Genomic DNA, 22868 nt, shown 5'->3' with positions numbered 1-22868 from the left:
ATGAGAGCATTCATATTGAGGAAATCACAGGTCCTTGGATTAGTGAAATGTACCTAAGTACTCTTAATAAGGAGATTTTCTATACTTTCTATATATTTTCTATAGACACAAGTCTAGCCCCTGTTCTCAAGTACTAACACTAGAAGAACCAGGTCTATCAATTGATGCAAAACTTTTATAATTCACTATAATTGTTCCTATCTATGCAAATATACTTTAAATGCAAACAATTACCAAACAAATATTATAATTCTACTTTTAAAATAGCCCTTACTTTCTTAGTAACTACTCTAAGACACAAGACCAAGAGCTAAGCAGATGAGACTTGCCCAGGGTTCGGGGCTCTTACCATTATACCAATACCACCTCTGAGTAAACAGTAAAACACTCTACTAATGAGAACTGCTCTTCTAGAATCATCATTGAACCAGAAAGAATTTAGTTTATTATTATTTTTTAAACACTTACCTTCCACCTTAGAAGCAATACTATGTATTGGTTCTAAGGAAGAAGAATGGTAAGGGCTAGGCAATGGAGGTTAAGTGACTTGCCCAGGGTCACACGGCTAGGAAATGTCTAAGGTCAGACTTGAACCTAGGTCTTCTTATCTCTAGGCCTGGCTCTCAATCCACTGAACTACCCAGCTGGCCCCACCAGCAAGCATTTATTCAGTACCTACTGTGTGCATGGCATTGTGCTGAGTGCTTGGAGTTAAACAAAGAAAGGTGTAAAAATCCAGTCCCTGCTCTCAAGGACCTTATGCTCTATTGGGAAGGGTGGGGTGGAAGAGATGAGGATATGCTAACAACTAGGTACAATTAAAAATAACATAGTTAGCTTAATGAAGTGCTCTAAGGATCACAAGGCACTAGGTTTATATAAAATATACCTAATATATGTCATATATATGATTTATAAAGCAGTATAACCATATATATTTAAGGTATACATATCTGTACACATGTAAAACACTTTACCTGATAAATATATCTATGTATGACTACGAATAACAATTGCTAACTATATATAGTGTTTAAGGTTTACAGTGTATGATGTATGGGTTTACATACACACATATTGACTGCTGATATATATGGGCTTTGCCAACTTTAAAGCAACCTTAATAGCAGTTAGCTATTATTATTAGTTGTTGTACTTATATGTTCATATATATGACTAATTGAACATACAGTATGTTTAGGTGGGCATATGATCTCATGTCAACAAAATATCTTTGACAAACTGGAGAAAAGCATAGAGGGAATGCACTAGGATTAAGTAGATCTTTAGGACAGTGGGAAAATTGCCTTTATTTCATTCAGAGGCAATTAATTTTCTTCTAATGTGTCTTTTATTGGAAGTAAACAAAAGTGAACAACAAAGAAATGATTCAATTTTTAAAAATATATATTTCCATGGTTATGATTCATGTAGTTTCCCTCCTTTTTTCCCTTCCCCTTCTGGGAGTTGATAAGCAATTCCACTGGGTTGTACATGTATTATCATTCAAAACCTATTTCCATATTATTCATTTTTGCAATAATCTTTTAATTCATATATATTTAAAATCAGATAACCAAATAAACAAGTGAGAAAACATGTTTCTTCAGCATTTCTTCTCCCACAGTTCTTTCTCTAGCTGTGGATAACATTCTTTCTCATAAGTCCCTCAGGATTGTCCTGGATCATTGCATTGCTGCTAGTAGCAAAGTTTATTACATTTCATGGTCCTACAGTGTTTCAGTTACTGTGTACAATGTTCTCCTGGTTCTGCTCGTTTCACTCCGCATCAATCCATGGAGGTCTTTCTGGTTCTTAGAGAAATCAAGTGGCTCATCCTTCCTTAGAGCAAAAAAAGTATTTCATCACCAAAATGATTTGATTTTTAAAGCAGCTCTAAGGTCGGTTAACCTGGTACCAATCTATTGGGGTACCATATTTGATATATATGACATTTAAAAACATAAAGTTATTGATAGGAAGCAGCTGGATGGCTCAATGGATAGAGTGTTGGGCTTATATCTGGCATCAAACTTTAGCTGTGTGGCCCTGGGCAAATGACTTAACTTCTGTTTGTCTAAATCCACTGCTCAAGGGAATGACAAACCACTCCCACATCTTTACAAAGAAAAGCTTAACTGGGGTCATGAATCTGACGGAAAAGCAGGAAAAAGTTATTGATGCAATATTTGGTAACGATGTTCTTGTAACTTTAGGGCCTGCAATCTTTTTTTTTTCTTTCCTTTTTCTAAACAATTCTGCACCCGGTGAAGGAAGAACAGTCCTGGTTCCCATTGGCCACAGAGCCCAGGGCCCTCCGCGGTTCGATTGCTTTGGCCTTGGAGTAATCGATGATTTCACCGCGCCGGATAGATTGTTCTCGCCTGGCCCGTCCCACGCGCCGAGTCCGGACGAGAAGCGGGAGATTTGACGGGCAGGGAAGGTTCCGCCTGCGGTCTCGCTGGGAAGACACAGAGAAGGTACCGCCATGTCCGAGGCCTATTTCCCGGTAGAGTCGGGGGCGCTGGGGCCCGAAGAGAACTTCCTGTCACTCGACGATATCCTGATGTCCCACGAGAAGTTGCCGGTTCGCACCGAGACAGTCCTGCCCCGACTCGGAATGTTTTTTTTGGAGCGAGGCAACAGCGGCGGCGGCGGAGAAAGCGACCGCGGCATCCCCGAGGTAACTCTTCCGACCTCCATCCGGGGAAAGACTACAATTCCCGTCAGGTCCACCGGCCACGTGTCGTCTGAGCCTCTCGGCTTTATCACGCACTGAATGCTGGGAATTGTAGTCAAGGGCGGAGGGGGGGAGTTGCAAGAGGTAGTCTCGCGCATGCCTGGGGGGGTACGGTTCTTGCTGCTCACGCGCACAATCTCCATCCCATTTCCCCCTTCTCCCCCCCTTATTGACAGTCTATATAGTCTGCTTTTCCTCTCCGGTGTCTTTCTCACTATCTTTACCCCCGTTAAGGCACAGCCGCCTCATCTAGGGTTTCCTGAGGTCTCATTTGAAATGTCTCAGTAGCTTCTTGTAAGACCTTAGCAGGTCTTCCTGCATGCAGCTTCTCACCGCATCTCATTCCTCCTCTCCAAGAACAGCTGTAAAGGTGAATGGTTGCATTTTCTGTTATGTTATCATAAGCCCATCCTCTGAAACAGGGGTTCTTGTTCTTTCTTTTATTCACTTGTCTCCAGGATACCTTCACCCCCACCCCCCAAGCCCATTCCTTCTCTCTTATAATCTATCAGTTCCAAGGCAGAAGAGCGGCAACGGCTAGGCAGGTGGGGTTAAGTGACTTACCCAGGGACACACAGCTAGGAAGTGTCTGAGGTCGGATTTGAATCCAGAACCTCGTGTCTCCAGGCTTGGCCAGCAAGTCAGAGAGACTCGGAAAAGTGACGGCACAGAAGATACAAGTTTCTGGTGCAGGAAAGGAAGGGCCTTCTTTGGAATCGCTATGAGAGTGAGGCAAAGCAGCTAGGTGAGCACGGATGACTAGGTGAGCTCAAGCTCAGTGTGACTAGCAGGGAAGGAGAATGAAGGGAGCAGCCTGCCACATATGGCCAGGACCTTTTCTTTCTCTGACTTGCTTTTTAAATTTATTTAATATATAATTATAAATTAAGCTCAGTCTCCAGAGAATTTTAATCTTAACACAACACTTTAAAATCCTCTATTACCTGATCTTGCATCCATCTTTTGTACTGAAAGACCTCATCTGGGCAATGAAAGCTCTTGGCATCCATGTGTCTTTAGATAACTTCCCCATTTCCTCCTCATTGAAATTGTTTCTCTTTGTGTCTTTTTAGGAAGTGTTTTGTTGATTTGTCCTTCCTTCTTTTTAACATCCTTGTCACCTTCTGATGACAGCACTACTACCAGTAGAACAAATAAGTTCAGGCAAAGCAAAACAAAATCCTGGCCCTGCAAAGATACCTGCCCTGTTTACATTTCCTGTCTGCCAACTCTGCCATGTTGGGATTAAAATTCTCCAGAGACTCACTGTTAATTTATAATGACTTATTAGATCAAAAAGGTTGAAGTTGGAGAGAGAAAAATAGTCACACAATCACCCAACGACTGCTTAGTAGGAGATCATGATGGAACAACCCTACCAGGCAGGTCTCTAAAACCAAGAGAGACTCTGCTTCCTCAGACCCCTGACTTATAACGCCTGGTGATGTCACTCCTTCTGGGTCTCTCTAGTTGGACAGACTTGACCTCAGTCCAGGTCAGAGGCCAGTCTTCCAGACACCAGGAGCTAAGAGGTATACATGACCCAGTCAAAGGATGGGGCTATTTCAAAACTTTCCTTTCTAAAAGAAAAAAAGGTTACATTTATATTAAATTCATTAAGTGCAGATCCATGAAGATTATACCATAATACTGAGGGATCTGTTATCAAGATATCTGAAAGAGGAGGAAGATGCCAAATGAATGTAAAAAACATAGACATTATTACCAAAAAAGTGATGACTCAGAGATCAGGAAGTTCCACCTGACTCACGTGCCTTCTTTCTCATTTCTAAAAATCTTTAGAGAATAATTTTCATACCTGTTGAGAGCATCCTTGATGAAATAAGAGAATAGCTAGGATTTTGCCTATGATTTTCTACAGCACACCCTGTCTTCATAACCCCCCATTTGGCCAAAAGTGCCAAGAGTACAAGACTCCACTGTGCTTTTTATTTTTCAACTGTTTTTTTGTAAAGCATTTGACTTAGGAGAGCAGAATGCCACCCCCATGGTCCACAAAGTATGAGCTCCCATTGCACAAATTTGAAAGAATGAAAGATTCTTTGGCAGGCAGAATGGCAGAGATCACTCTTTAGTGCTTTTCTGACTATTGCCATCAAGAGAGGCATAACGTAAGAAGAGGAATGCTTGCTAAAGATGTTTGCCACTGTCATGCCACTTCATCACAGATTTTGGAAGAGAGATTCCCTACAGATTATGAGGTCCTCCCAGTGCCCCTGCTTATAGATGAGCTACTAATTGCCTAAAGCCATGAAGCCCAGTAGGACTTCCTAGTTAAAGCCCTATACCCAGTCAGTCAATGAATTTATTATATGTGCCAGGCTGAGTTCTGGGGGAATACTGGGAAAGACAAAAATGTGATTCCTGCTCTCACAGAGTTCTAATAAGGGAGACAATGCAGAAAATTGTATGGGTAAGATATCTACAGTGTGAATGGAAACAGTCTCTGAAGGAAGACATGAGCAAGGAAAACAAGGTAAAGGAATAATTCCTGTTATCCAGACCATGATATTCAAAGAGATGACTATTCCAGGGAACTGTTCTATCAGTACATAAACTTCAGATAGATACAGGGGATCTTTAATGCCAATTTAATCTTACTAAAGCTTAAAACTATTGACTTTGGGGACCTTCTCCATATATATTGTGGAGAGATGATGAATTAGGCAAATAATTGAGAAGGTAGAAATTCGGATTGTGTTTGGGAAATGATAAAATGTTTTTAATGACCTCCAAGCATATCCCTGAAATTAAAAACCATCTTGTAATGCTAGTAATACTATGTGACTAGAATCTTAGAGGTAGGAAGAGGGTTGATAGTGGGCAGCATCACAAAAACTCAGACAAGAATGTTCATGTATAAAGAATGGTCAACAGAGCAAGAAGGAGGATGTTTGGGAAAAGAACATGAGATTTTACAATGAAGAGACAATGGTAACTTTGGAAGGTCCTTTTGAGTTGTAATAAAGTTAGAAGCCAGATTGTAAAGGGTCAAGTGAGTGAGAGGTGAGAAAGTGAAGGCGCTTTTTTTTCTGGGAGTTTGGCTAAGAAATAGAGGGGAGATATAGAATGATAACTGAGACCATGATAGTAAAGGGTTCTTTTATTTATTTATTTTTAAAGATAGAGATGTAGGCATATTATGAAGACAATAGGGAAGGAACCAGTATTTATGGAGAGACTAAATATTCAAGAGAGATGATAACTAAGAGAGCAGATTACTGGAGAAGATGGGGGGATGTGGTCAGGGATACATTTAGACCATAGAATTCATACTGGGCTGCCTAGATGCTTCACTGGCACTTATCTCATGAAGAAACTTCAAGGGAGGCCCTTTCTAATCCTATGGGTAGAAGGAACCCTTGTGGGTGATTTATGAAAGGGTGTAAACAAGAGTCACCAAAGTCTGAAGGTGTGGATTTCATTGTATACTGCTGGAGGGTACATCAATGAGATCAAAGATCCCTTAAAATATAAGGTACTACCTGATGTATGGTGTGCATCAATACAATTATTTCATATAATATGAAAGTTAAGCCATTTAGTTTAAGGAATATATTCAAGTCAACTCTTTGTAAAAAAATTTATTTTTAGCACTTTTTTTAAAATTTTGAGTTCTTAATTCTCTTCATCCCTCCTGCCCCTTCCCAACGCACTGAAAAAGCAATCAATATTAATTATACATGTGAATTTATGCAAAATATATTTTCATATTAGCTATATTTTTTTAAAGCAAGAAAAACAAAGTAAGAAAATTATACTTCAGTTTGCACTCAGAGTTCATCAGTTCAATGAAAGTGGGAAGCATTTTTTTCTTCATGAGTCCTTTGGAATTGTCTTGGATCATTGTATCGACCAGAGTAGCCAAGTCTTTCACAGTATCATCATTATGACATTGCTGTTACTAGGCACAATGATCTCCTGGTCCTTCTCACTTCATTTTGCATCAGTTCATATAAGCGTTTTCAAGTTTTTCTGAAAATTTCCTTTTTGTTATTTTTCCTCAGCACAGTAGTAGTCCATCACAATCATACCACAACTTGTTCAACTGTTCCCCAATTCTTGAGCACCCCTTCAATTTCCAATTTTTTGCCACAACAAAAAGAGCTGCCAAAAATTTTTCTGTAAAAATAGGTCCTTTTCCTTTGGTCTCTTTGGGATAAGTCAGTGCCCTTTTGTAAATTTTTCTTTAGAATGGAAAATTGAACAGTCAAAACTAATGGAAGCAAAATACCCATCCATGGGGCTTGTTGTTAGCTTAAGACATGAACCAGCAGTCAGGTCAGAAGACAAATACCATGTCCAGGGTTTTAATATTTGAACAATTTACTGAACACAGTCAGAAAGTACTATAGCAAAAGTGAGATTAGCTCTAAAAATGAATTCACTTGGCATATTTGAGGTATGCTAAAACTTTCCTTTATACTCAAATTTTTTTAGCCTTTTTTTCATGTATTCATCAATTTTCTTCTCTAGATTGTCATGAAAATTATTTCAGCCTCCACAGTTTACTTTTCAGAAAGTAACTGCAAAATCCTCTGCTACCAACAGTCATTCAGTGATAAAGTCTGAACTTATCTCATGGTTTGTTTCTCTTTTTTGCCCTGTGGGTTTTCCTTTTGGTTGATCTATTTTCTGAGACCTTGCCTTTGTTTTCTTTCTTAGGGCTCAAAATTGGAAATTCCCCTGTGGCTGGCAAAAGGACTTTATGACAACAAGAGACGGATACTTTCTGTGGAACTCCCCAAGATTTATAAAGAGGGTTGGAGGACAGTGTTCAGTGCTGATGCCAATGTGGTGGACCTCCATAAAATGGGCCCCCATTACTATGGCTTTGGCTCTCAGCTCCTGCATTTCGAAAGTCCAGAGAATACAGATGTGTCCCAGACACTCTTACAGGCAAGTAACAGAGATGAAGACTTGAATATGGGGTCTGCTGGGCTCTTTGCTTCAGAAGCATATAAAAATAGGAAGCAGGTCAACATTCTTATATTAAAAATTGTAAAGTTGATATTGTTCCCTATTCCAAATTAGACTATCCTTTCTGGCCAAAACAAAAGAAACAAAACCTTACTTGACTGCTATTGCTTCATTTGCTGACAAACAGCTGGTAGAGAAACCAAGAATGATCAGGAAGCCTCAGAATAGAGGGAAAGATGGTAGCAAGTCACAGGGGCTTCTGTTTAGTCTAACTCCAACAGTAAAAACGTGGCCTGTCTGAGGACCTCAGTTGAAGCAGATTTACTTATTTCCTTTTCCCATTGTCCTCAATGTCTGCTGGACAAACTAAAATTCCTAGCCTATATTACCTTACTGAAAAGTATAACATTTTGATTATTTTTAATAATTATTTTTACTCCATCATCTATTATCTAACAAACCAACCTCCCCATTTGCTTTTTGGGACTGAAGCAGCCCAAAACTCTTTCTGTCTTTTCTTACTTGGGATGAGCAGTCGGCTAGACACACATTTGTTCCTGAGGACTGCTCACATCACCAGACAGACTGATGGATAAATAAAGATGTTTTATCTGAAAAGGTGTTACCATTTTTAAACTGATGATGCTATTTTCATTGCTAATAGTAAACAAAAATGGCTTCATTTGATTTTAATTTGGAAAACATTAATGCATAGAAATTAGAAAGAAAAAATATAGTTATGGGGAAAATGCAAGTTAATGAAATGAGGAAAATTCCTGTTTCTAGGTCTCTAGAAATAGCCTTCTTAATTTCATTTTTTTTCCAGTGAGTTTTCTGTCTCCATTGATTTTTTAAATTGCTTTATCTCAACTCTGATAGCCACCTGTCTGCCAAGATATAGGACCATAACACAGCAGAAGGAATAGAAATTCAGGGATTTTATTTCTTGTTGAAAACCCTCAACTATAAAATGAGGGATTGGACTACGCTATAGTAAAGCAGTCAGTTAACAAGCATTTCTTTGGAACTAGGCACTGGAGACACCAAGACCCAAATATAACCATCCGTGCTGTCAAGAAGCTTACCTTCTACCTAAAGAGACAAGATGTATCCCTACAGGGAGAGGCAGCTAGCTGGTGCAGTGAATGGATGGCAGTGGATGCAATTTAAATTCTGCCTCAGAATTAATTGTACAACCTTGGATAAATCATTTAAGTCTCAGCCCCAGTTTCCTCACCTGCTAAATAGTGATGGTAATAGCACCCACCTCATGGGGTTGTCATATGAATCAAATGAGATAAAATGTAGAATGCTTTGCAAATCTTAAAATACTACAGACATTAGCTAGTATAAAAATAGAATCAATCCAGGATCACTTAGAAAGAAAGGGCACTAGCAGTTGGTGGAGTCAGAGATGGCTTTGGGGTGCTTGAGTTGGGTCCTGAAGAAGCAAGGGGATTCCCTGAGGCAACAGGAATGAAAAAATGCATTCTAGATTTTGGAGGGGGGCCAGTGCCAAGGCCTGGAGAGGGGCATGTCACGTGTGTGGATTAGAAAGAAGGCCAGGTAAGCTGGACCAGAGCCTGGTAAAGGGAGGCAGAGAAGTTGAGAACAGGTTGTAACGGGCTTTAAAAGAGAAACAAAAGAATTCATATCTTTTTCCAGAGATAGTAGAGAGCCAGGGCAGGTTGCCGAGTAAAACGATGGTGTGGCCAGACTGGAGGAGCACCACTTTGATAGCTGTTTGAAGGATGGTGTTCAGGGACTTCAAGGGCTGCAGGGAGAGATCTTAGTGTGTCATTCAACTTGGATGGAGGGGGAATTTATTCTCATTAACCTCTAACTAAAACTTAGCATTTCCTTCAGTTATTTTAAATCTTAGGATAAGGAGTGTATAAACTTCACCAGCCTGCCAAAGGGGTCCATGAAACAGAAAAGGTTAAGAACTCCTCAAAAAGAGCGAGGTGAAATTAGAGGCAAAGGGATCCATTAGGAATCATTGCAATCGTCCAGGTCACCAAACAAAAGTATAGGATGAATGAAGAGTGGCAGAGGGATGGTTTTGAGAGGTGTAGATATAAACATGCCAGTATTTCGCACCTGATCACAGGAAGAAAGGTGGTGCAGTGGGCAGAACACTGGGCCTGGAGTCAGGAAGACCTGAGTTCAGATCCCACTCGGACAATCCTTAGCTATGTAGAGGCTTATAGTTAACTTCGGTTTGTCTCATTTTTCTCAGTAGCAAAATGGCAATAATAATAGGGTCTACCTCACAGCTTTGCTATGAAAAACAAACAAAATAATATTTGTAGATTATTTAGCACAGTGCCTGGCACAAAGGAGGTGCTAACTAAATGCTACCTATTACTATTGATTGGGTAGATGAGGTGAAAGAGAGGAGTTGAGGTTAATGCTAAGGTTACAAACCTGGAAAGCCAAGAGTATTTAACAGATAAGGAAGCTCAGAAGGCAGGAATGTTTGGAAAGGAAAGATAAGAAGTTCTGTTTTAGTCATGTTGAACTTGAGATGTCCACGACATCCAGTTTTGATATGTCATTGAGAAGGTAGTGTTGTGGGCTTGGAGCTCAGCAGAGAGCCTGGGACTGGATATAGATCTAGTAGTCATCTACAGAGAGATGATAATGTTGTGGTTCTGACTTTTCAGTCCTATTGGACCCTTTTTGACACCATTTGGGGTTTCTTGGCAAAAATAATGGAGTAATTTGCCATTTCCTTCTCCAGCCCCTTTTACAGATGAGGAAACTGAGACAAACAAGGTGAAGTAACTTGCCCAGGGTCACACGTCTAGTAAGTGTCTGAGGCTGGATTTGAACTCAGGAAGATTAGTCTTCTTGACTCCAGGCCTGGCACTTTATCCACTGCCAGCTAGCTGCCCTACTTAAATCCATAAAAGCTGGCCACCATGTGAGAGACTAGAGAAGACAAGAGTGCCTGGAGCCATTTAGAGAAGGAGGAGTCACAAAGGTAGGAAGAGACTCAGGAAAGAGCCGTGTCACAACTCAGAGAAGTGTATTGAGGAGGAGAGAGTGATCGGCGGTGTCAAATGCTGCCGAGATGTCACAGCAGATGGAGACTGAGAACAAATCATCAGATTTGACAGTGAAGAGATCATGAGTAACATTGGAGAGAGCAGATTCAGTTTGGAGGGCTGGGGTCAGAAGGCAGATGACAAAGATTCCTTCTAGCTCAAAGTCTTATGATTCCCAAATCACGAGGGCAGCAAAGGCAGGTTTGGGTCCCATCCCTCAAGTCCTGCTCTCAAGCACAATAACAAAATCCTAGAGTAATTAGATCTGACATTTTTCTGGTGGAAAATTTTATGTGTAGGTGATTCTTGGTCATTAGGTCAAAAATTTCAATGGAATTCCACCTGAACTTGAGGCAATATTAACTTTTTCAAATTCCATCCCATTTGGATGGTTTACCATAAAAGTGAAAAGTAGAAATGGCATTTTTCATCTTGTAGCTCAATGACGACTGTGATTGCCTCCTCTCTTAGACCTTTATCGGGCGTTTCCGCCGTATTATGGACTCCTCTCAGAATGCCTACAATGAAGACACCTCAAGCCTGGTTGCCCGGCTGGATGAGCTGGAACGGGGCTTGTTTCACACAGGCCAGAAAGGGTTGAATGACTTTCAGTGCTGGGAGAAGGGTCAAGCTTCTCAGATCACAGCTTCTAGCCTGGTTCAGAATTACAAGAAGAGAAAATTCACAGATCTGGAAGGCTGAAAATGTGCAGGACACAGTTGCTGCAAGGGACACTTTGAGATCTGTACTGAAGTGTCTCTCAGGTGAAGCTGGCTGTCCTTGTACAAGAAAACCGTCTTTTCCACAGGGCATCGATTGTTTCTTGAAATGCATTTCTGGATGGGGGATTATTCTGTTGGGAAAAGATGAGTTTGGAAGAGAATGGACTTTAGCCAAGCAGTCTTCCACAGTGTGGAAATTATCCTGCAGCTGTTGGCAGCCCACATTTACTTGTTCCAAGAATTTGCAGTGGCCTTCATGGTTGTCGGAACAAAAATCCTTCCCAAGTAAGGGTTACTAATATTTTAAACAACATACCATAGCAATGAAATTAGAATTATAAGCGCTTGTGCCTAAGAGTTTGAAATACTGTCAAGTACCCGAGTCCAGGAGCTGCTGAGGAGGGCACAAATCTCACCCATAATGCAAAAATTTGCCTAGTTGCCTGAAGGTAATATAATTTTCTTCTACTCCTTTTCATATTATTAAAAGAAAAGCAATCACACTGACTTGCTTAGCTCTTCTAGTTTGGAAATACTTCTTATTGCTTGATGATCATTTCCCCAATCATTAGTACAATAACTGAAAAGAATAAGGGGAAAAGCAGAAAAAAGAGATTTTTTTCAAATAACAATATTATTTTGTATGCTGTGAGTAGGGATTTTTTTGAGCTTGAATTCAGTTCAGTGTAGGCATCCTAGAGGGGAGATGCCCAAACCAACTTATTTTTAATCCAAGGTTTTATACGCCCTCAAATTTATTCCATTCTCTTTCTAGAAAGATGTCACAGAGTCATTTGAAATTGGCAAAATAGTTGTTAAAGGGCGTTTTACCAGTCTTCATTACATCTAGAAATCAAGACATGGAAGCTAGAACAAAGAGTCTTATTTGAGAAGCTTAACACAACAAATGTTAAGTGAGAAGAGACCTTGTATTTTTCTTCCTTCTCACACTCCCCCCAGTAAACGTCTCACCATGATTGCCTGTCTTCCCAGGTCATTAACTGGAAGACAGTCTGTGTTCAGCATGGAGAAAACCTCCCCCTGAAGAGACTGTCAGAAACAAAGCCCCCAACTGAGCAAGAAAGACCCATTCCTGAACACACTGGAGCAGAACCAGGGATAGCTTATCTTTCTCACCCAGAGGAGGAATATTCTTAGAATTTCCCGATTTGAAAAGAAAATTTGAGCATCCAGATTTTGAAATTCCATGTTAAGTCGCACTGTTAGAATTACAGTGTAGTAAAAATGTCTTTGTCCTTTAGGACCAAGTTGATCTTTTACTAATTTTAGGGCTAAGGAAATGGCCCCCATTGCTATCAGTTGAACCTACACCAAGAAGATTATTTTCTAACCACAGTGTTTTGTGTATTCAAGCTTAGAATTATCCAAGGATCTGCCTAGTAGACAATAACCTCCACCCAGTCTCCTTTTCAGCACCAGCTTCTTTGTCTACCTAACTCAGAAGAGGGCAGGCCATTTGTGTTGTTTTAGTGAGAAAGGAGCTCCACTGATGGGGTCCTAAATTGCACTCTTCTGACTTGCAAACTAGTGATAGGAGTTGCTATAGCATATGACACTCATAGTAAGCAATCCTTACCGCATGTGATATTCAGCATCAATCTCAGTTGCTATGATGTTTTTCACTATTCAGTTTTTAGCTTTGTAAGAGCCCCAACCCTGGAATGGTGCCGGGGGGAGGACATGTGCAAACCTATATTCCTCTTATCCTTACCACCATCATTACAATCTTTTTGCCATTTGTAGACTTTCCCAACCCCAGACAAAGCTCACTCCATATGCCCTCTTTTATATTTACATTTAGTTGCAGCCAAGAGGTAAATTTTTTCAAAGGAGTTATCCAATTGACTTAAATTCCAGATTGCTCCTGAAACCAAGAAGAGAAATGATTATTATTTTTAAGTTAATGCAAGCATGACTATTCCATTAAACATTTGTGTTTAGGTCAGCATTCCCTGCATCAGTGTGGCTCTTGGGCCAGGGGCAGAGAAGTGGGGTAGTGATGATGGTACATGATTTTACTCATGGCAGATTGGTGCTTTCTACCCACTGAAATCCAGCACATTTTACAAACAAACTCATCCATTTGGTTAAGGATGGGCCTGAGAGTTTTCTAGTTTACTAAAAGGGGGAAAACTAAATGGAGAATTTTATAATTTCATTAATTTGGTAGTTCTCTTTGAAGATTAAAATTATAACCTAGTCTATGCCTGCCCAGCCAATGTGTCTCTCAACCAGGTTCTCCTAAAAGTTAGCCCCAGGGTGTCTACCCGTCAGTCTGGAAACCTTTGATATTTCTCAACCCATCATGAGAGTACCACTAGTTATCTCTGTTCCTGCCCCAGGTCCAGCTCATCTGCTCCTTCTGTCAAAGGAACAAATGTTTGTAAAACCCTTAGTATAGAAGCTGGCACAAGAGTAGGTACTTATTGAAAATTTTTTTCCTGATTACATGTTGATACAATTTTTAATAATTGTTTTCTGAGAGTTTACAATCCTTGTTCTCTCCCTCCCTTCTGCCCCTCAGCCCTTCCCCAGGGAAGGTTGTATATGTGTTATCTACAATACATATTTATCATATGAAACAAGACACATCACTTACACTAAAGAGAAGTTCATGGAGGAAATAAAGTGAAGCATGTTTCAATCTGCATTCAGACTCTGTCAGTTCCTTCTATGGTGGTGGATAGTGTTTTTCATCCTAGGTCCCCTGGAATTGTCCACTATTCTTGCATTGTTAATAACAGTTAAGTCATTCATGATTGATCATCTTTACAGTGTCCTCCTGGTTCTGCTCACTTCACTTTGCATCAGATCATATAAATCCTTCTAGGTTTTTTGTTGCTTTTTTTTTGTCATTATCCTGTTAATCATTTGGCTTTGTGCTTCTTATAGCCCAGTAGTTTTCCATCATCATCATCATCATATACCATGACTTGTTCCGTCGGTCTCCTGTTAATGGATGTCCTCCCAGGTTCCAATTCTTTGCCACCACCAAAAGAGCTCCTAGACATGTTTTGTACAAGTAGGTCCTTTCCTCCATCTTTGACATAGTGGGCTAATAAATATTTGTTCCATCTCCCCTCCTTCAGAATTCTGTCGCCCTCTGTGCGATGCTCATCTTTCCTTCTTTTGTATCTGGCAGTAAAAAATTTTTTTGGTAATGAGAGTATTAACCATAACAAGGAAAAGCATAAGTTTTCTGATTTGGGGATCATACTTATATTTCTGATAAATGAAGAGTTTGACTTAAAATGAAAGTGAATGCTCTGCAGCACCCAACATACAGAACATCTTGATGATGGTTTAGCCTGTGATAATAACGACTAGCAGAGTTCTACTCAGACCATTCACCTGGACCATAGTTCATTTAAAAGCAGTAAATGAAATGATTACAGTGGTGAACTCCAGACTTCAGAAAATGGGGACTTTGTTGTTAGCTCCTGCTTTTTCTTCCTCATTAATGCGCAGCTTCTCCACGCGGAATTAAAAAGGTGTAATATGCCAGAGGGAAAGTCAGTAGAGCTTTAGTCACCCTGTTATTGGTTGTGAATGATTAATCAAAGCAAAACACCTGGTCTTTTGTCTGAGCTTTTAAAAATCTCTTGGTTGATTTTTCCAGTGTTTTGCTTTTCTGCCTGGTATCTGTGGAAGGCTCCATATACTTAAAAAAAAAACAAACCACCACCAACAGTCTGTAAACAAAGCCAAAAGAGTCTTCCTTTTATAAAGTACATATGTTTCTGTTTGCAATTTGTACTTAGTTTCTGTGTATGTTATACTGTTGCCTCAGTCTGTCCTCTTGGGGAGAACTCATCCAAGTACAGTTATGGTTTGGATAGCATCTTGAAGTCAGGGGTATCTTTTCCATTTCTACCATTCGGAGATCAGCCCCAGTGCAATTAAAATAACCAACTTCAAGAAATTAAATAAAGCCTCCAATTTTATAACACATTTCTCCCAAGAGCTTACCCCAGAATGAAATTAAAATAACCAGCTTTAAGAAAATAAATAAAGCCTCTGATTTTTATAACTTTTCTCATAAAAGTTTACCCCAGGAGAGATAGTCCCACTGTACAAAATCACAGTGGCCAAATTTAGATTCCAAGTCAATAGCATGATAAGGTGATTTGGAAGGATGAAATTCCATCGAGCTGAGGAAATAGGGGTCATGACCATTAATGTCAGTTATAATTATGCACAGGAGCAAAAGGCCAAGAGCCTCCTCAGAGATGGGAAGATCAGTTATGTTTAATTTGAAGTCCTAGCCTCTTTGTCCAGCTGATGGATGCCAGAGCTGGGCTTGTCACGGCTGCTCCAGAGGGGGTACTTGGATTCCATTTAAAACCAAGAGCAGCATTTCATTCTGGTAGTGATTTGTGGCCGTTGTTTTCTCTACTCTCTTCCCAGCAAATGGTAATTTTTTTTTGGATCTAAAGGAGTTTGAAATGGGTATGTCTTTTACACACCAGCGTTATTAATAAGTGTTGGCACGGCTCTGAAAATAGTGCCTGGCTACGACTGCTGCTTCATATTCCGTAAAGGGAATGCAAAGAATCAACAAAGGCTTTTTTAATGCACATCACACCTAGAATGGCTTAACCCATCCCAGCTCAGAAGTCTGAGGCTCTGGATGACATTATTCCCTATCTGGATGATTCTTCGTTGCTTCAGGATTCTGAGAAGTGAGCTGTGAGCCAGAGGATGAAGAGGGTGGAAATTTAACTAGCTTCTCTGTTTTGAGGCCATATGAACCCAACCAACCAAGATGCCAAGAATTTTATGCCAAGATTTATCAGAGGGGAGGGTGGTGTGTGATAAAGTTCTGAGGCAAAAGGAAAAACTGAACAAAGAAATAGCAACTAGGGAGTCAGCGTTACAAGTATTGCCAAATACATAAAAGGGGGGAGATGAAAACATTTGTTCCCAGCAAGTGATCATATCTTAATGTTACCCAGAGGCCCTGGCACACAGTTATCTCTTGAGTTCAGAAATTGAACCTTTTTCTTTTTGACTGCTTAAAGGGACCCTGTCTTTTTCCAGGTTGACAGTTCACTTTCACCCTCTAATTTCTCTATCAAGGAAGACTCAACACAAGCCATTTCTTTCAAAATAAAGGCTCAGAGACTTGTGTGACTGGCAAGCCAGAAAAATGTTTTCTTAGACTTTTAGCTCTTTTTTTTTTTTGCTTTGCATTTCTGTTGGCTTCCCCCTCCAAGATGATTTCAAAGCTTCCCCCTGATAGTGGGAGAGGGGAAGAAGATTTGCGCCCTCTTCCCCAGCTCGACATCCCACATTCATATGTGTTCAGTACTGTGAAAATACAGGTTCCCCGTGAAATTGTTTTTCATTTTAAATAACATATTATGTAGGACTCAATCAAAGAATTATTTAGACTATTTTCATGGTGTCCTTTGTAAAAGCTCACTGCTTCTCCTCTTCCCTGGATTTCACTAAGCTGATTTCTTTGAAGGAAAATTCTGTGTCTCATTTTCTTCTTTAAATAAATGAACCTTCTAATAGTGCCAAAAGATTCTGCTGCCTCTGCCACAGTTAAAGAGAAGAGTCCCAGCCAAAATGCTGCAATGAATCTGAGGGAGAAAGCAAGGCAGTTTAACTTCAGAGTTAATGACCAATATACAGCTTAATTGTAACTTTGAACCTAATTCCCTTCCTCAGGCAGCCTTCTGACCCGTGCACAAAGGAAACTCCCTCCCCAGCCCTCGGAAAGATGCGTGAAGGATACCCATAGCTCTGTATGAAGCAGGCCTCTCATCACTGGGTAGGTTATCTGGCAACAGGCTTTCCAGGACCTCTGTTCAGGGCTCCAGTGTTTTCTTCGCTTCCGAGGCTGGCATGAGTGGAGAACGAGGGCCCTCTCCCAGTATCCTTCAGCCCTCCTGGCAAAAATGAGCTGCTGCCACCGTTTGTTGAGACAAAGCTTTATTCCGGCATGCGCGATCCAGGCTGCTTTGTTGCCGGTCATTCCAAGGCACGTTTCTGCCATGTTGGGGAACAAAAGGAATGAAACCTTCAAGGTTTCATCGTGTCACTCTTGTTCATTTCTTACGGCAAAAGATTGCAAGTCATTGACCAAAGTGGCACACGAATGCACAATAGATACTTTAGAAAATCAACACGTGCATACAGATATAAATACTAAAGCCTCTCCTTTCCCTACAACCCTCCCCTCATGCCACTGGCCATGCAAGCAGACTCCTGAGATCCACAAATTCTATTTTTAAAAGAGGAGCGTTTTTGTTTGGGGGCATTCTTTTGGCCTCGGCACCCTGCCCATCGTGCCGCTGGCATGCAGAATCTTTGTATCTAACTTGGCAGGACACAGTGGCTTTGGGAACAGGAGGTCTAATCTGTAGCTTCAGCTCCCCTCCCTCCCAACTCCGTATCTGGGCTGGAAACAATACGGCGTCCTACGTGAATCATGCTTGCAGATAAACCTTTCTGGGGGGCCGTCTGGAGCAGGGAGGGGGCTGGTCTGTCCGCTAGCTCTTGGGTAGGGCTGGATGCTTTCGTGCCTTTCCATTCTGACATGGACTTCCAAAGATCCCTTTCCCAAATGTCAGTGTTTGCAGGTATGATTGCAGCCTTCTACCTTTGGCACATTCTAACTCATTATGAAGACGGAGGAGAAATAATCCACCTCTTTAAAGCATCCAAGATCAAATTCAGGCCTGAGTTCCATGCACAGAGCTTGAGAAAAGCACATTACTCTGAACTTCTAGGTGAAAAATCACACCCTCATTGTAATACCAGAGCTTAAAGCTTCCATTCTATGTACAGTGGTAACTGTTTTCTTTAAAATGGGTTCTGCAGCAAACTTGAGACGTTCAGCTGGCTGTGAGTTGTTCAATTCGATCAAAGAAAGAACGAGGAAAGAAGACCCAGCTTCTAATACCGAGGGGGCACCCTGGGCAAGACACTCCCCACAGGGTTCGGTTTTGAGCTCCAAAATGAGAGGATGGTACAGGATAACCTGCAAGATCCTTTCCAGCTCTGCTGCACTGTAATCCTCTGTCTTAGAGACGCTTTCAGCACAAACATTTTAGGATCTCTAGCAAAGTTAAAGAGAGATGTGGGAGTGTTGCTAAATTGTGGCATGACAAAGACGACATTTGGGCTGAGAACAAGCTTTAGTCTTCAGGCTTTGCAAGTCTTTAAAAAAAAAACCTTCTTTAGGGGGCAGCTTGGGTGGCTCAGTGGATTGAGAGCCAGGCCTAGAGATGGCAGGTCTTACCTTCAAATCTGACCTCAGATGCTTCCTAGCTGTATGACCCTGGGCAAGTCACTTAATCACCATTGCCTAGCCCTTACCTCTCTTCTTCCTTGGAACCAATTGACTCCAGCAAGGTAAGGGTTTAAAATAAATAAATAAAAACCCCTTCTTTAATATATTTTATTTTTTAAATTAAAATTTATTATCTTTCAAGTTATATATTAATATATTATATAATTTATATATAATATCTACATATTATTTATTAATTATATATTATTTTATTACCCTTTGTTTTTATTACTTTCTTTTTTAAGTACTTTCTTTTTTAAACCCTTACCTTCCATCTTGGAATCAAGTCTGAGTTCCAAGACAGAACAACAAGGGCTAGGCAATGGAATTAAGTGACTTACTCAGGGTCACATAGCTAGGCAGCGCCTGAGGTCAGATTTGAACCCAGGACCTCTCAACTCCAGACCTGGGCACTCTATCCGCCATGCCACCTTACTGTCCCATAGGCAGTCATTTCTGCAAATTAGCAGGGGAAATGAATTTTTCTGTCTCTTCTTTGGGTTCAAGATTAGCCATTAGAATTTTCCAGCACTCAATGTTGATGGTTTTAGCATTCTTCAGTTTTGTATAATTCCTGGGAATGATATTTTGTTTCTTCTGCTTACATCATTCCTGATTATGATATTCATATCTCTTCCTGTATTTCTCTGAATTCATCACATTCATAATTTCTTGTAACAGCAATTTACTTTTAAAGAAAGCTCTCTGAGGAAGCCCTTCTCTTGAGAGAACACTGGCCTTGGCATCAGCAGAGCTCTGATGGAGTCCCAGCACTTGGGTCTGTGGGGCTTTAGGCGTCCCCTGAGTGTGGGGTTCTTCACTGGTAAAACCGTAGGTGATCTCCATGGACCCTCCTAGGATGTCCTCCTTGGGGGAGGTGACCCTGGCTCCCCCAAAGTTGTGCCTGCTCTTGACCCAAGGGGCCCTCAAAAGACCAACCAGACTCATCACCAGGAGGCTGGGCAGCAGGTGGTAGATGTCATGGTGGTGGAGGGAGCACCCATACCCACATACCGTGACTCTTGGGAAGCATTCAGGAGATTCTCTGAGGCTCAAAGCGTGCATTCTCAGTGAAAGCACCTCCTACTCCACAGCAATACTTCACTCCACTCATGGCTACCGTGACAATTTAATTGCCCTGAGAGAAACAAGTTAATAGAGATTTTAATAAAAATAGAACCCACATAGGCAATGGAACTCTTCATTTCTTTGCCTCCAGAGACACCTGGCAATAGTCACCATCCTAGAGTTGTATGCCATTGTCCTCTATGTGATGAGAACTACCTAAGGAAACTGAGTAGAAAAGTTAATTATTAGGGCCAGATGATCTGGGCTTAAATTCCAGCTTTGCCCTTTACTAGCTTTGCAACTTGGGGCAAATCACAATTCTCTGGGCCTCAGGTTCCAAAGCTGCAAAAGGAAAGGAATGGATGAGATGGCCTCTAAAGTCCCTTTCAGCCCTGAGACTATAATCTCAAGCAAATTATGGGAGAACCTTATTATAGGGCTTGTGTATGTATCTTTGATGTACAATTATTTTTTTCATATCTTCCCAATGAGAAAGTGAGTTTCTGGAAGGCTGGGACTATTTTTGCCTTTCCTTGTATTTGTAAGAACTTAATAGTATCCCACAAGTGCTCTGTAAATGCCTGTAGTTGACTGACTCTGTCTTTACATCTGTCCAATAACAAGGACAATAATCACGTATATTAGTAGAATACTTTAGGGTTTTGTAAGGATAATTTTAGGGTTGGGACCTAACCTAAATTAATTTTGTCACCAGGGAATATCCCAAATAAAATACCCCAGACAGTTTGGAGATTTATGGTGGTTTAATTAATATAGAGGGAAGGAATTAAGGAGAAGGGAGAGGGAAAAGGGAGAGGGAAAAGGTGTAGGATTTCTCCTGGCAGTTCAAAGTCCTCTGCCACAAGGTCTCTGAAAAAGATTGGTGACTTTTTAAGAGGATAGTATTTGGAAGGTAAAAGAGAAAGAATCAGCCTGAACTCCCAGAGAGCTCAGTAAAGATGCCTCACCTGAACTAGGTTACTCTGCTTCCTCCAGTATGGTATCAAGGAAAACTCACCACTAAACCCGGACAATAGCAGCCACCACTCCAAGATGCCGAAACGCTTAGCATGCTGCCACCAGCCACCTCTCTGTCACCAAAGAGCCCAGAGAGAGGAAGTGACATGAAATATATAGACGGTTTTTACATCACTTTCCTGTATCTCACATTCAATGGTAGCTTAAGCTTGACTTAGGACAGCCCAGGTCTGTCAGTTTCTGATTTGTCATTTGCTAACACATGTCTATCATAAGCCATCTTCCTAAATACTTAATCCTTAAGGATGGGTGTAGACATTCCTGTTTTTGTTAGACTAAGTAGGATGGAGTAAACTAAAGTTCAGTTTGGCGAACATTTCCAAGAGTCCCTGAAGAATATCACCTCCAACCTCCTCCTTTTATGGATAAGGAAACCCAGAATCAATCCCACCACAGCTAGTAACCAACCAATAGACCAAACAAGGACGGTGAGATAGGTCATAGCAATGTGATTAGCCACACAAAGACACCCCCATGCTACACATGGGGGAGAGCTTCACTACCTAAGAATAATAGGGTTCAGAATCATTATGAGATTCAAATAAGATAAATATATGTAAAATATTTTTCAAACTTTAAAGCTCTATAAACTTTCCATTTCCCCACAAAATATTTAATAACATTATTCATTTTTTCAAACAAACAAAATATTACACGTGAAAACTTCATCTTTGAGACAGTGGGCTAATTCTGGCCCTCTCTGTCACTGACTTCCTACATGACCCCAAACAAGTAGATTTTACTTTCCTCTTCTGTCAAATAAAGGAGATGGTCCAGATGAGCCTGAGGTTCTTTTCCAGGTCTGACATTAGTTGGACTTCAGGGCTGGACTTCCTTCATAAGATTAGCTGGTAAACTCCCTGATTATCCACACTTGGTTGCATTCCCAGAGATTCTAGCCATGGCTGGTTGCCCTCCATTTTCAGAAAGGTAGATTTGGCACAGGTTATATCACAAGTCTCTGGGTCACTTTCACTCTATCTCCTACATTAGTGAATATTGAATGCTTATATTTACTAGGTTCTTTGACTCCTTCTGGATCAGGATTCAATAATTAAATTTGATTCAACCGTGGGAATAGAAACACAGAATAAAGACAATTATTTGATCACATGGGTCAATGGGGATATGATTGGGGATGTAGACTCTAAATGATCACCCTAGTGCAAATATCAGTAATATGGACATAGGTCTGGATCAATGACACAAGTAAAACCCAGTGGAATTGCATGTTGGCTACAGGGGTGGGGGAGGGAAAGAACATGAATCATGTAATCATGGGAAAATATTCTAAATTAATTAATTAAATTAAAATTTTCAATAAAAATTTTTTTATTCAACCAACATTCATCACTATGTGCAAAGTTGTCCAGGCTTTGAAGAAACACAGACGAAAAGAAAAGACCTTGCCCTCGTGGAGCTTACATTCTTTTCCTTTTTTAAATCCTTACTTTCTGATTTAGCAACAACTCTAAGAGAAGGGCAAGGTGACTTGCCCCCAGTCACCTAGGTAGGAGCTACATTCTTCAAGGGAGATATATGATTCAAATAGATAAATCTATACAAATAAATTACATCAATATTTGTTGAAAGTAATACAAGGTGATTTTCAAAAGGGTGAGATTGCCAGTAACAGGGAGGATTATATTCTTGAAACTTTCTTCAGGCATTTAAAAACTAGACTGCTTTGGATAGAGCTGAGCCAAAATGGCAATCAAAAGCCAGAGACTCACCTGAGCTCTCCCAAGCAACTTTAAAACAATGCCTCACAATGAATTCTGGAATGACAGAACCCACAAAGGGATAGGATGAAACAATTTTCCATCCTGAGAACTTAGAAGGTCAGCAAGAAGGGTCTGTCAAACTAAGGTGAGAGTGAAATACAGTCTAGGGCAATCAATACTTTAGCAAGACTCCACCTCAGGGCAACTGAATCAGTTGCTGGAGCAGCTTCCTGAGAGGGTTAGAAATCTACTCAAAAGGAG

General features: G+C 40.6%; 1 long non-coding RNA gene across 2 annotated transcripts; it reads right to left on the bottom strand.

Annotated features, from left to right (window-relative positions):
- Positions 1-5849: 5849 nt before the first annotated feature.
- Positions 5850-18578, bottom strand: LOC130456405 (uncharacterized). Of its 2 annotated transcripts, none has more exons than XR_008915200.1 (2): positions 17218-18578; positions 5850-17062 (listed from the first exon to the last, which is right to left on the bottom strand). It is a non-coding gene; the product is annotated as an uncharacterized LOC130456405 (long non-coding RNA). The 2 variants fall into 2 exon arrangements; XR_008915201.1 differs by having other exon boundaries at positions 5850-14609.
- Positions 18579-22868: the final 4290 nt, after the last annotated feature.

The sequence above is a fragment of the Monodelphis domestica genome, chromosome 1 (genome assembly GCF_027887165.1).
Source record: "Monodelphis domestica isolate mMonDom1 chromosome 1, mMonDom1.pri, whole genome shotgun sequence".
Classification (NCBI taxonomy): Eukaryota; Metazoa; Chordata; class Mammalia; order Didelphimorphia; family Didelphidae; genus Monodelphis; species Monodelphis domestica.
This window is presented reverse-complemented; position numbering and strand designations above follow the sequence as displayed.